This window comes from Acartia tonsa, chromosome 1 (assembly GCF_053477335.1).
Source record: "Acartia tonsa isolate MP-2025a chromosome 1, ASM5347733v1, whole genome shotgun sequence".
NCBI lineage: Eukaryota > Metazoa > Arthropoda > Copepoda > Calanoida > Acartiidae > Acartia > Acartia tonsa.
This window is the reverse complement of record NC_137260.1, coordinates 8,941,759-8,954,189: the sequence shown is the minus strand read 5'-3', so window position 1 is coordinate 8,954,189 and position 12,431 is coordinate 8,941,759. Positions and strand designations below refer to the sequence as shown.

The window sequence follows — 12,431 nt, the reverse complement described above, 5'->3', positions numbered from 1 at the left end:
GTGTAAGCCTCAGTGAAATCTTCATGTTATCACTATAAAATTCAGCTGGATGTATAAAACTGCTCTTTAGCAGACAATCCTTCTTTCTGAAATTTATTTTTATGCTCACAAGCAGGTTTAAAACTGAGGCTTATGCGCGGCTGAGGCGCGGCTTCCGATCCCTGGTTTATTCTACATCCATTTCTGTAGCTCTGGCACTTTTAGTTTGATTAATCAACTAATGAATGCATTTGAACTTTCCGTCAGTCAAAACGAATAATAACCTTTTTGATTATTATGGTCAAACATTTTTATCCTTCACTATCTCAGGAATGGCATATACATAGATCAATCAATCGAGGGATGGTATTAAAGGGGAGAATATATAGTTTATAATACGCCAATAATATTTAAATTATTTCCCAACTAAAACTCGGATTATAAATAAAGTATGACAGGAACATTATAATCCAAACTATGGTAGTTGGGTATCTTAATAGAAAAGGAGAAGTAGGGAAATATTCTATGTTGAGGTTTATAGCACAGTGGGATCTTTTGCCAAAAAACGGGACATTAAGGGTAGACAAAAGTAAACATCAATAAAAAAGCTTGTATTTGACGAAATGATGTAATTTCTTTTGCTTTAACTCAAAAATAACATAAATTTTGCTCCTGTTAACTTCTAATGTGCATTTGGTAAGTACGTCTGGCGGTTTTGGAGGAGCGAAGCTACCCTATTTTTAAAAAATCTATAAACCTTCATAACTTTAGTTAGGATAGGAATATTTTATCAAAATAAACGTCTATGTGAATATTTCTTCAATGCAAACAATGTTTGTGAACAAGAATATAGCGTCAGGTGCACCCAGTTCGAGTCATGGCATTTTTAGGTAGGTCCAGTATAAGTAAAATAGGACACTTATAAAGCATGTTTTCAAATGTTTTTTTTTACAGATATAAACAACAATAACATAATTTTCAAAACACTTTTGGTTTTGTGTTAATACCTTTATTCTAAGTCTAGCTATCTTCATTTGAAGTTTGTATAAGAATATAAACAAAATTGCTTATAATATATCCTCTCTCAAACGTATATTTCTCTCTCTCTCTCAGACGCATATATAATGTTTTTGCAATATTATAATTAATCCCCAGATTTGAATTTCTGCTGGACCAAAACCAGTTAGAAATACAAATTTTTTTAGAACACATGAAATTTAGCAAATTTAATTGCTAAAATAAAAGTATTTAAAGTCATCTTTTTTTAAGGACTCCTTTATCCCTTAAATGTCCATTAAAACTGCAAGAACGGCAAAAATCATTAAAAATCACGCCAACGGCGGCAAATAACGGCGTAACGGTTGGCCGGAGGCAAATAATGCATATGTAAAGAAAGTTCCGCCTCAAAAAAATAGAAAACATTGCAGAGATGACTTTGGGCTCTAAAATGACTCCTTCCCCCTCTAACGAGGGAAAATTTCAAATTAACAAGAACGAAATTGTTCAAACCATGCAATGTAAAATGCTCAATTACTCAAAAACGGCCGGGAGGCCCCAGGTTATGAAAACTGTTTTAAACACAATACATGTTGCATATTAATATTATTATTGCAAAACCCGGGGCATCCTGGCCGTTTTTGGGTAAAATGGAGAAAACTGATTTTTTGGGGTTAAAAATCTTAATATTTTTGGTGAAATTTTCTCACAAAATGTCAATTTACACCACCAAAAAAATATTTTTTTAAAATTTTTCTTTAATTAGACATTGGTACAGGTATCTGAAAAGTACCTCAATCAAAAATTATTTTCATAAGATGAACATAAATGTATTTTTTGTTGCTTTGAAAAAATTGTGTAAAAAAATCTGGAAAATCATCAAAACTGAAAAGAAATTTTTCACTACCTTTTTAAAAATGGCTTAAATCCGCCAAAAATGAATATTTTTTAAAAATTTCTTTTCTAGCTGTCTACTTACAGCCATTATTAATTCCTAGGATAGATAAAAGTCAATTTTAAATTTTTTGGATGTCCCACTGGATCCCACTGTGTATAGTAAGGGTTGTAAGAATACATTAGTCCCAAATTAGGCAAAACTATGCTTACTTAAACAACGACCCCCCCCCCTTCCTTATTTTCAATTTTTGAAACAACGTTACAACGTTTTTCTAGTCTCTATTGGGACCTCTAACCCTGCGAGGCTCTATTCATAAGGGTCTCTATACCAGTGCGGCTGTCTTAACCTTATTTAACCTAGCCTAACCTGAAATAAGTATTAAATAAAAGTTTCTACAAGAAAATCACATATAGTTCAGATTTAATATAAAAGAAACTGCTATAGCAAAACTCAAAAACATTCGTCTCGTGAATTCGAAAGGTTGGTTGTCCAAATAATGTACAGAGACTCCATGTAAATTAGTACTTCATAATTGGCTTTTATTTTATGAAATTTGTTATAAGTTCTAAAAAATAGTATTCTATTTATAAAAATCTTTTAGAAAGCAGGGCCTGAATTTAGATTTTTAAATAAAATTAGGTATTTTGTATAAACGGAGTAAATCTTATACCACACCATAAAATCTATAAAGCTCCCCAACTTTGTATAAGCCCACATTCCACGTATTATAATAATCTATACACATTCAAAATAAAAACATTGCCATGTTTTTTTCCATTTTGTATTGTGATTATAATTTCATTCTCCCGCTTTGTATGCAAATTTACTTGTTTTTTTAGGGAAGTGAAGCATTTCTAAAGCATAATTTTTCTGTATTTTATCGTTGACTATTCGTCGATATAGAATTTTGCCATTATATTTAGATTTATTAAATTTTTATGCTGATATACCTTATACAAAACTAAGTACTTCTACTTATTGTTCAAAGTTATAGAATGCATCGTATTATTTCCGCAGATATTAAAATAAAAATTTATCTGATTAAAACCAGTTTTGTTAGTCCTGAAGGGCCGAAGTCCCTGGCTAACAAAACTGGTATTAATCTTATGATTTTTATTTTAATATTCAAGGATAATTGTCTGTAATACGATGCTATACTTAATTTTTTAGTATGGCTAGGAACCGGTTCTAATCCAGCGGATAATAATCGGTTTCGAACCCATACTGCAAATGCAATACTGTAATGTAATAAATAATACCCAAAAAAAAACTAAAGCAACCTTAGAATGAAATACAAAAAAGCCAAGATATAAAATTGACAAATATGTCAAAAAAAAATTTGGTGAAAAAAGCACATTTAAAAACTAAAAGTGATAATCCCAAATTTGGCGCAATTGTTAATTTTTAAATGCCCCCTGCCTTTAATATATTACAATCTATACATACATAATAGGCAGGGATCTAAATGGATAAGGCAATGGCCGATAATTTGATGTACTAACATTATTATGTTACCTAAACTTACCCTTTCTGTAGATTACAATTAGTGGTTGAACACTGAACTAAATGAACCAACCAATCAAAATGATTAAATTCCCCGAGGTTGTAAAGCCAACAAATGTAAAAAACAGTCCAATGTTCCCTTCCTCCCTGCATAAATATATATGAATTTACCACCCCCCTATAACTAACACTCATTTATAGACAATATTTTCAGAAATATAGGAGTAATGAAATTGGCTATACTTTTAAATCCAACTAAACTCAAGACTGAAGAGGGTGCAATGTCCACCAAAATATATTTCAATAAAAAATAACTAAGAAGTATCAAAGACTTTTTCACTCAGTGAATTTATCATTCCAATGTTTGATTTTTATACCTACTTACAAATAATAATTTTAGGGTAAAGTTTGAATAATAATTATTCCAGATTATTAGTGGGCCTTGTTTGTCGGTTAAATTTTTTTGGCGAGCATAACCTAAACATTCCACCGTTTGGCCGATAGAAGGCTTTGAAATTCATGGATTTTTTTGAGATAATCGTTACCAGGAAATGTTTAAGATGAACTGCACTAGATCCAAAGTAATTGTTTATTGCAGACTGATACAAATTAGTTTTTTCTTTTACCCTAAAACACAAATTCATATAAATCATACTAAAAATTGTGTTTTTTCCTACGCCTATAGTCCAAATACATATATACATATACTTACTACAGCCCTGTAAAAATTCGTTTAACCCCTCTGAAAGTTCACCGACCTACCCCCTACCTCATAATATAAGCAACCCCAATCTGATGGAAATCCAACCCTCCCCTATTATGCCACCCCCAGAAGAAAAAAAGGCGCAAGTTTCTCCGCATACCAATCTCCTACCCCATCTAAATTCTCCTCTCCCCTCTGCTGAAAAGTGCCCAAACCCTAAAAAAAGGGGGGAATAAACTCCTGAAATAACAGACACAACTTACCCTAGTTTAGGTGCTTTCCAGTGAAGCAATCTACATGTCTAAAAATTTTCTACAAATTTTGTGAAAAACATAATTTTCGGCTTATTATATGAAAAAAAATATGAAAATATTTTAAAAAAGAAATTACAATCAAATTAATATGTTGGGGCTAAAATTAGGAAGATGTCTGAACTGGATGGAGGGAAATATAGGAGAGCCATATAGGCATGAAGGAAGCTTCCTCCTATGCATTCAATGGAATTAGTTTCACAAAACAGCAAATTTAATAAAAATAGCAAAATCAAAAATATTATTTCGTTCTTTTGTTTAAGGCAAAAAAAAAACATCCAACAGACAACCAATACCTTAGTGCGTAACTTTGTCTGTATTTATGTACATATTTATTAGTTAATAGATATAATCTAACACAACTGAAATAGCAACAAAACAAATATTTTAACATCTTTACTATGCCACAGTCTAAATAATTACTTAAATTTATTAACTGTTGTTTGCTAATGTATCCTTTTTCAACCAGCTAAGATATCTGTAACGGCTGATTTGCTGATTTAAATTTGCTTAAAAGTGTGAGCTCCTAAAAATTAAATGAACGGAAGAGCCAGCTCAATAAACTATAAAGGCAGAAGCCAAGGGTTTGGAATATGGCACATAAAGATAAACTATTCTTCCTAAAACTTTTCCTACAGTCAATCTCAATACAAACAGTTACAAGTATTGAAAGGCAATAGAAACTTAATATCTTTTAAAATTCAAACAAACGTTGATTTTCTTATAATATCAACATAAATCGACCTCATTCAAATGCTTTAACCTACTGATTTATGAATAAACTAGCTGCTACACCCTTAGCATCTAGGGACTCAGTCTCCAAAAGGGTAAAATGAGGTCAGTAAAATATCCTAAACCATCCCAAGGCTTACATATAAAAATAAAAAAGGCATAAACCACTTCAGGACCTATGCATCTATGTCCCTGGGGCTAGTTAGTGTCCGCAGGGACCCCCCCCCATGGTCCTAACCTAAATATATATTAATCACTGTATCTATGTCCCTGGGGCTAGCTAGTGTCTGCAGGGACCCCCCCCCCCCCTGGTCCTAACCTAAATATATATTAATCACTGTATCTATGTCCCTGGGGCTAGCTAGTGTCTGCAGGGAACCCCCCCCCCCCTGGTCCTAACCTAAATATATATTAATATTTGTATCTATGTCCATGGGGCTAGCTAGTGTCTGCAGGGACCCCCCCCCCTGATCCTAACCTAAATATATATTAATATTTGTATCTATATCCATGGGGCTAGCTAGTGTCTGCAGGGACCCCCTAGTCCTAACCTAAATATATATCAATATTTGTATCTATATCCCTGGGGCTAGCTAGTGTTTGCAGGGAGCCCCCCTGGTCCTAACCTAAATATATATCAATATTTGTATCTATATCCATGGGGCTAGCTAGTGTCTGCAGGGACCCCCTAGTCCTAACCTAAATATATATTAATATCTGTATCTATGTCCCTGGGGCTAGCTAGTGTCTGCAGGGACCCCCCCCCCCTGGTCCTAAACTAAATATATATTAATATCTGTATCTATGTCCATGGGGCTAGCTAGTGTCTGCAGGGACCCCCCCCCCCCCCTGGTCCTAACCTAAATATATATTAATATTTGTATCTATGTCCATGGGGCTAGCTAGTGTCTGCAGGGATCCCCCTGGTCCTAACCTAAATATATATTAATATCTGTATCTATGTCCCTGGGGCTAGCTAGTGTCTGCAGGGATCCCCCTGGTCCTAACCTAAATATATATTAATATCTGTATCTATGTCCCTGGGGCTAGCTAGTGTCTGCAGGGATCACCCTGGTCCTAACCTAAATATATATTAATATTTGTATCTATGTCCCTGGGGCTAGCTAGTGTCTGCAGGGATCCCCCTAGTCCTAACCTAAATATATATTAATATCTGTATCTATGTCCCTGGGGCTAGATAGTGTCTGCAGGGACCCCCCCCCCCCTAGTCCTAACCTAAATATATATTAATATCTGTATCTATGTCCCTGGGTCTAGCTAGTGTCTGCAGGGACCCCCCCCCCCTAGTCCTAACCTAAATATATATTAATATCTGTATCTATGTCCCTGGGGCTAGCTAGTGTCTGCAGGGCCCCCCCCCCCTGGTCCTAACCTAAAAATATATTAATATCTGTATCTATGTCCCTGGGGCTAGCTAGTGTCGGCAGGGACCCCCCCCCCCCCCCCCCAACTGGTCCTAACCTAAATATATATTAATATCTGTATCTATATCCATGGGTCTAGCTAGTGTCTGCAGGGACCCCCCCCCCCCTAGTCCTAACCTAAATATATATTAATATCTGTATCTATGTCCCTGGGGCTAGCTAGTGTCTGCAGGAACCCCCCTGGTCCTAACCTAAATATATATTAATATCTGTATCTATGTCCCTGGGGCTAGCTAGTGTCTGCAGGAACCCCCCTAGTCCTAACCTAAATATATATTAATATCTGTATCTATGTCCCTGGGTCTAGCTAGTGTCTGCAGGGACCCCCCCCCCTGGTCCTAACCTAAATATATATTAATATCTGTATCTATGTCCCTGGGGCTAGCTAGTGTCTGCAGGGACCCCCTGGTCCTAACCTAAATATATATTAATATCTGTAACTATGTCCCTGGGTCTAGCTAGTGTCTGCAGGGACCCCCTCCCCTGGTCCTAACCTAAATATATATTAATATCTGTATCTATGTCCCTGGGGCTAGCTAGTGTCTGTAGGGACTCCCCCCCGTGGTCCTAACCTAAATATATATTAATATCTGTATCTATGTCCCTGGGGCTAGCTAGTACCTGCAGGGCCCTCCCCCTGGTCCTAACCTAAATATATATTAATATCTTTATCTATGTCCATGGGGCTAGCTAGTGTCTGCAGGGACCCCCCCCCCCCCTGGTCCTAACCTAAATATATATTAATATTTGTATCTACGTCCATGGGGCTAGCTAGTGTCTGCAGGGATCCCCCTGGTCCTAACCTAAATATATATTAATATCTGTATCTATGTCCCTGGGGCTAGCTAGTGTCTGCAGGGATCCCCCTGGTCCTAACCTAAATATATATTAATATCTGTAACTATGTCCCTGGGGCTAGCTAGTGTCTGCAGGGACCCCCCCCCCCTGGTCCTAACCTAAATATATATTAATATCTGTATCTATGTCCCTGGGGCTAGCTAGTGTCTGCAGGGACCCCCCCCCCTGGTCCTAACCTAAATATATATTAATATCTGTATCTATGTCCCTGGGGCTAGCTAGTGTCTGCAGGCACCCCCCCCCCCTGGTCCTAACCTAAATATATATAAATATCTGTATCTATGTCCCTGGGGCTAGCTAGTGTCTGCAGGCACCACCCCCCCCCTGGTCCTAACCTAAATATACAGTGTGTTTTTTTTTATGAGCACTTTTTTGAAAGCAATTTTACCCCACTTATAGTTATCAGAATTTAATGATTATTGCTTATTTTCTTCGTTTTTTAAGGGAAATTATGAAACAACAAAAAAAATTACAGTTTTTGTTGAAAAAGTACAGTAAAGTTGAAAATTAAAAACTTAGGTGTCATCATCTAAAAATGGTTTTAGTGCATTTTTCTTATGCTCAAATAATCAACCTTTTGCAAGAATGGCTGCTAAACACTTCAAAGTTGAGATATAGAGCTAAAAATGTATACAGATACTATTAGGGACATGTACTAGAATATATCAAAGTTTGAAGGTCATATCTCAACCAGGGAGGGAGTACTGGCCCCCCAAAGTCGACTACAGAAAATCCATTTTTTTAAGAAAAATGCGCTAAAACCATTTTTATATGTTGACACCTAAGTTTTTAATTTTCAACTTTACTGTACTTTTTCAACAAAAACTGTAATTTTCATGTTGTTTCATAATTTCCCTCAAAAAACGAAGAAAATAAGCCATTAATCATTAAATTCTGATAACTATAAGTGGGGTAAAATTGCTTTCAAAAAAGTGCTCATAAAAAAAAACACACTGTATATTAATATCTGTATCTATGTCCCTGGGGCTAGCTAGTGTCTGCAGGCACCCCCCCCCCCCTGGTCCTAACCTAAATATATATTAATGTCTGTACCTTAGTTCCTTGGGGCTAGCTAGTGTCTGCAGGCATCCCCCCCCCCCTGGTCCTAACCTAAATATATATTAATATCTGTATCTATATCCCTGGGGCTAGCTAGTGTCTGCAGGCACCCCCCCCCCCTGGTCCTAACCTAAATATATATTAATATCTGTATCTAGGTCCCTGGGGCTAGCTAGTGTCTGCAGGGACCCCCCCCCCCCCCTGGTCCTAACCTAAATATATATTAATATCTGTATCTATGTCCCTGGGGCCAGCTAGTGTCTGCAGGGACCCCCTGGTCCTAACCTCCTGATTGTAAAGTAAGAGCTATTAAAATAAGGTTTTGAAAAAAATATAATTTTGTTAGTTCTTAATAAATGATTGATTTTTAACTTAAATGAAAATAAAAGCATTTTTTGTTATGTATCTGCTCTTTTTATAAAATCTTTAATATATTATTGGTCAACGGGAAGATGCATTTTTCAATAGCTCCATTTTTGTAAAAAAAAACCTTTGAACTAGGCAGATGTGAGTCAGAATCCAAGTAGGGGAGACAAACTTATAGATAGATAAAGCAAAAGTCTCTTAGATAGAAAGTAGCCAGCGAAAAATCTTCCATGGCTCTAAAATTTATTTTAAAAATCAAAGAGAAAGGGGACAATGGGCTGTTTATTATATTAGTCCTTAAAGCTTTATAATAACGTTTTCTTATTCATTTGCTTAACAACTTTGGGGACTTCAGTGAATTTTATTTAAGTTGTGTGTTTAAACGTTTCAACAACTAATTCTAATCTACTAAGGGAGTAATTTGTGTTTCATTATTGGGGAAGTACATCAATTTATCGCCCATTGTCTTATCCCTTTAGATCCCTGTTGAAAAATACTATATGTAGATGAAAATCCTATTGCCACCATAGCATCATAATCCTTCTAGGTGACAAATTCAGCTATATGCTCTGTTGTCATAGTAATCTTCACTAAAAATAAAATAAGTAATTAGCGGTTGCAACACTAGTATCTAGGGGCTTTGTATCAAGTGGAAAAAGATAAAAATAGCATGAAACCATCCCATGACCAACAAATTGAATGTAAGCTTAAAACCATTCCCTGTCAATATAAAGTTCTTATGGAGAATTTAATCGGTTCAGTGCATGGTTACCAAGATCAAAATGAAAAATAAGTTGGTAATTTTATTTTTGATCTTGGGAGTGATATGGATCGATAAGATAAATCAAAGTATATATCTTTTAAAAATACTTAAAACTTTCAAAAAAAAACTTTTTGTTAATATCCAAAAATGTTTTTTTTTCAAATTTTAATAATATTTGTAATACAATCTTATAGAAATAACATTATTAATTTTCAGGCGAATCAAAATATTGAAAGGTAATATTAAACTCAGAAATTTGCGAGATCTCAAGAGGCAGACAGACAGTTATTCTTGACCAAAACATGGATGACGTCATCGATAAGAAGCGAAGCTCATAGATATGACAATACACTAAAATGTTTTAAAAGTCAAACAGAAAAATAGAAATCTTTTCCCCTTGAGTTATTTTGGAGTAGTTTTTCCAGTATGACTTTGAAACCTATTAATATCCACTGGAATGGAACCAGTTCTCAGCCATACCGAAAAATCATGTATAACATTACAGATAATTTTCCACGAATATTGAAATGAAAATCATAAAATTAAAACTTGTTTTAATCTCATAATTTTTCATTTTAATACCTGCGAAAAGCTGTCTATAATGCAATGCGTTAAATAACTAATATACGGTGAGAGAAAATTCCCAAAATTGAAACTAATTTGTATTAAAATGTTTATCCTCTTTTCTGACATTCATCTCAAAACAAAGTGACAAATACGGAGGTAAGAAAAATTACCCTAAAAAAACGATTATAGTTACTGCTACATAGCTACGTATGGATCTTATATTCTCCACCAGTAATTAACAATAAATTAAAAACGACAATTTATTTATAATAGCACATAATTATATAGGTAACAAATAAATAAGACATGTAGATAAAATGGTGGTTAAAAGTATAGGTATTAATTGTTTGTAGGACTCTGGATATGAATTAATTTACATGTAAGCAGTGTCTCTCTACGGTTGCATCAACTGCGTTGAATACTGAAACAATAAACTATTATAAGTCAGAGAAACCAATAGCCGGACAAATCTGGAAGGCTTATTGGTACAATTAAATAAGCTGGTTTGATCCTTTAAATACCTTTCATTGGCTTGACCCTTTAGGGTAAGGTTTACTCTTTTAAATGATTACTCTATTGTAACATAAGCTGTAGTTGTTATCAACAAATTATAGAGTTTAATGTATAGGTAAGTTAGGACGATTTTTTTAACACAAACCCATCTAGGAACCTCTTATTTAGGTTAGGGTTATCTATTCATTACATCCCTGTAGGGGTAATTAGGTACTGGCTGTCTTAGGTATAGGTATAGCTTCGGGTTTATTTAGATTACTAAACTGATGAAACCCTATTCATGGAAGCTCCCCTTTACTCTATCAGTATCTATAGCTACCTTTTCTTACCTAAGAATAAGTAGAGTAAAACAGTGCACACTGCAGGGACAGCTCTGTTGGGGTGGACCAATATGAGGCTTCTCGTCTTGTCCCAGAAGTCTGATGAACAGGTCCGCCTAAGCCACACAACAGTGCATCATCAACGAATTTCTAGATAATAAAAAAAACTATTAATTTCATTAGATACATTTCTTTATATGCCTGTATTTGAGAGCGCAGCTACTCAACAGATATTTAGATATTTAGTCCGCCTCTCATATAGATATATCTTAATAAAAAAAAGATTAATGCTTGGCCTCTTAAGTCTTTCCTTAGGGCGCAGCTACTCAATAAAACAAGGTCCGGCTCTCTACAGACAATTCTAGATTCTAAAAAAATAATATAGTTATTTTAAGCCTTCTTTGGGGGGGCGCAGCCACTCTATAAATAGTTTTAATGAGGCCCGGCCTTCTACAAACAAATCTAGATTAAAATAGATTAATATACAGTTATTTTAAGTCTTCTTTGGGGGGCGCAGCCACTCTGTAAATAGTTTAAATAAGGAACGGCCCTCTACAAATAAATTTAGATTAGAATAGATTAATATTCAGTTATTTTAGGCCTTCTTTGGGGCGCAGCCACTCTATAAATAGTTTAAATAAGGAACGGCCTTCTACAAACAAATCTAGATTAGAAAAAAATTAATATATGGTTATTTCAAGGCTTCCTTAGGGGCGCAGCCTATTGTTAGACGTTTAAGGAGCGTAGTAACTCTATAAGGGGTTTATAGCACAGCTACTCTACAGCTTGTTTAATACCGTAGCTACTCTATAAGTGAATTAAGACCGTAGGTACTGTATTAGTGAATTAAGGGGTAGCTACTGTATTAGTGAATTAAGGTGTAGCTACTCTATGAGTGAATTAAGGAGCGTAGCTACTTTATAAGTGTAAATAGATATAAATAAGATTTTTACCTCTTGTTTCAATATTCTTAGGTCTCTTACAGCGAGTCCAAACTAAATTAAATTCACTAATTAGACAGAATTGTCAATAAATCACAATACATGGATTTTTAAGCATACTGCACTTAATTTCAATGGTCCTGTTTCTTTATATTAACGAATGGGAGAAAAAAGTCTGTAGATTTGTGCCTATTTTAATCAAGCTTGACTTTAGAGAAAAAATGAATTAATTTAGAGTTTTACAACAAATTCTCTAAAACATATATGTAAATTGCCAAAATTCATGCATATAGTAATATTTAAACTGATTATAAAAATCACTATCTCACCTTCACTCGATCGTGGTTGGTTTAAGACTGGCAAAAATTTCTCTTGTTTGGATTCTTTTCTGGTGATTAGCTTGATAATTTGATTTTTAAACTGTTCATTATAGCTTGTAATTCTTCGTTATTTTTTAAATTTCAGTATTTTTTTATT

General features: G+C 34.8%; 1 protein-coding gene and 1 long non-coding RNA gene across 2 annotated transcripts in view; both read right to left on the bottom strand.

Annotated features, from left to right (window-relative positions):
* Nucleotides 1-12,431, bottom strand: part of LOC145312473 (uncharacterized) — a 396,718-nt gene that overhangs the window by 370,625 nt on the left and 13,662 nt on the right. The window lies entirely within an intron of this gene.
* LOC145311939 (uncharacterized) lies at nt 10,427-12,419 on the bottom strand. Its single transcript, XR_013876849.1, has 4 exons — nt 12,284-12,419; nt 11,967-12,008; nt 11,023-11,163; nt 10,427-10,601 (listed from the first exon to the last, which is right to left on the bottom strand). It is a non-coding gene; the product is annotated as an uncharacterized LOC145311939 (long non-coding RNA).